The 2,355-nt window shown below is 36.3% G+C and overlaps 1 pseudogene; it reads right to left on the bottom strand.

Moving 5' to 3' along the window:
* Nucleotides 1–64: 64 nt before the first annotated feature.
* On the bottom strand, nt 65–974 carry LOC105551200 (annotated as a pseudogene).
* Nucleotides 975–2,355: the final 1,381 nt, after the last annotated feature.

The raw sequence follows: 2,355 nt of genomic DNA, 5'->3' as shown, positions 1-2,355 counted from the left end.
GCCCGGCTCTATTTTTTTAAAAAATAGAATATTTCACACTAATAAGAAAATCAAGACCTAGGTTTTACACATGCACACACACACTATATGGCAGTATACTGCAGTGCAACAATTTTTGAGTTTCATCTTCTGGACAGGAATGCCAAGTTAGTCTCTCTTCATAAAAATAATTTGCAATTTGAGGACACTTCGTGTTTGCCTCTTTGCCAGCACCACGTCGGCCTCATCGGAATCTTTCCATTCCGTTAGAAACATTAATTCTTCACTGCAGTCTGTGGCACCAATTGTTTGCTTAGGATCAAGAGTCTCCTGGTTTTTCAGTAGCATCCCTTTCATCTGCTGTCAGCAGATTCACTATCGGATAAAGATTTTCTTTTTGTACTATCTTTTCCTTTACCAGTTTTTTTGAGGATTAAGAAATAGTTAAATTAACTTAGGAAAATCTAAGTTTTCTTCAGGTTCTCAATTATTGTCAGCAAGTGTAAATCCATTCCGTTTCAGGGAATATTCTACCTTCCCATTCACCACACCTTGGTGTAGTACTTTTTCCACCATAAAATCCTCAGGCTCTGCTCCATCAGCTTTTACACCTTTTCCATTAAGTCTTTTGTCCCTTTTTTTTTTTTTTGCAATGTACTGTGGCCCTCAGTATCCTTAGGTTCCGCCTGCCTGGATTCTATCAACTGAGGATAGAACATATTTTAAAATCACAATAAAACAACAAAAAAATACAAATGAAAAACAATACAGTATAACAACCCATTTACATAGCATTTATATTGTATTAGGTATTATAAGTAATCTAGACATGATTTAAAGTATGCAGGAGAATGTCTGTAGGTTGTATGCAAATACTTCACCATTTTATATGAGGGACTTGAGCAGCTTTGGATTTTCCTATCCATGGGGGTCCTGGTCTAGAAACCAATTTCACAAGGATACCAAAGGACGACTGTAGTTTCACTGGAGGCCATTTTTAATTGCAGACATGAAGAGCCATCGTTCACCACCTCCGAGCTGCACCTGGTCTGGGTCTGTGCTGCCTGACTGACGCTTGAGCTAAATCCAAGGAGGAAGGGAACGGGGAACTTCTTCAGGGACCACTAAATTTGGGGGAAGTTTGTTATGTAGTAATAAATGATACAAGGCCACTTAAATATTTTACTCTGTAGAAAGATAGCTAATTAAAATAAAAATTAAGAGTCAATTGAAGAGAACTAATTAAGGAACTGGGTCATTTCAAACGCTTTTATTTACTTGTGATGAAAATTAAATAAATAAACTCATCATCTTTCTTTGATAAAAAAATTGTTTGATATTCTGAGAACAAAAGTGATGCCATACTGCCATTAATAAACTGATTCAGACTCGATCTCTCAACAAGATAAGACATCAATGTTACCACTAAGAGCTGCCCATAATACTGCAGTACACTTCTCTGGCACCATTAAAAAAAAAAATCTCTTAAGAGATGATCCTGAAATCTCTTCTAAAGACATGAAAGAGGTGTGCTTGTATAATTTGGTATTACAGAGAAATGAGAAATTGCCCTGATGACGAACCTCCAGCTCTAATCTCAATTTGCTGAAGTAGAGAGGCAATTCATCTTACCCATTAACTAAGAATTAGAAAAACAATCTGTGTTTTTCTTTGAGTCATTTAACTCAAACACCGCTATATAAAGGAATAGAAAGAGACATTCGCATGAATTTGAAAGGTAAATAAAACATCAGACTTCAAAGAAATCCCATTAGAATCGGGGATTACTTTTTTCTCTTCCTCCACCTCCACCTTAAGGAACATAAACATCATTTGGCCACAACTTATGTCTTTCCAATTTTATCTTCCACCATCTACTGCTCAGTTTTCCCCACTTCTAGCCAAACGATTTATGTTCCCCAAACACGTCTTCACAATTTCGTTCCAATTGGTGTCTACCTCTAGCATATGTGTAGTCAATTATACATACATACGCCACGACCTTGAAACGTCTTGACATCAACAAGTAAATCTAGGTTTCTAACATAACACTTTGTAAGTCTGTCCATACAAGGTTTTAGCAAACCTAGTAAAACAGAAAACGCACTATTATCCAGACTTATATTCTGAGATTTGAAAAACCCAGAAACCTTTGAGTTTCTGAATTTACATATCACTCTCAAGTACACAATAGTCACGACTTCTAAGAATTGGAGAGTAAACCTAGTCTTTTAACAATGGCATTTTACTTGTTGAGTTAGGGCACTACCTGCCCATGATAAGGATAGTTAAAGAAACGTTGCCCAGTAATGACGATTAAAGGCTTTTATTGAAAACGCATTAGGCCTTATGAATTTTGCGAAGATCTAATTTAAC

This window comes from Mandrillus leucophaeus, unplaced genomic scaffold (genome assembly GCF_000951045.1).
Source record: "Mandrillus leucophaeus isolate KB7577 unplaced genomic scaffold, Mleu.le_1.0 Scaffold51, whole genome shotgun sequence".
In the NCBI taxonomy this organism is placed as follows: domain Eukaryota; kingdom Metazoa; phylum Chordata; class Mammalia; order Primates; family Cercopithecidae; genus Mandrillus; species Mandrillus leucophaeus.
The sequence above is the reverse complement of the archived record's forward strand: the minus strand, read 5'-3'. Positions and strand labels throughout refer to the sequence as shown.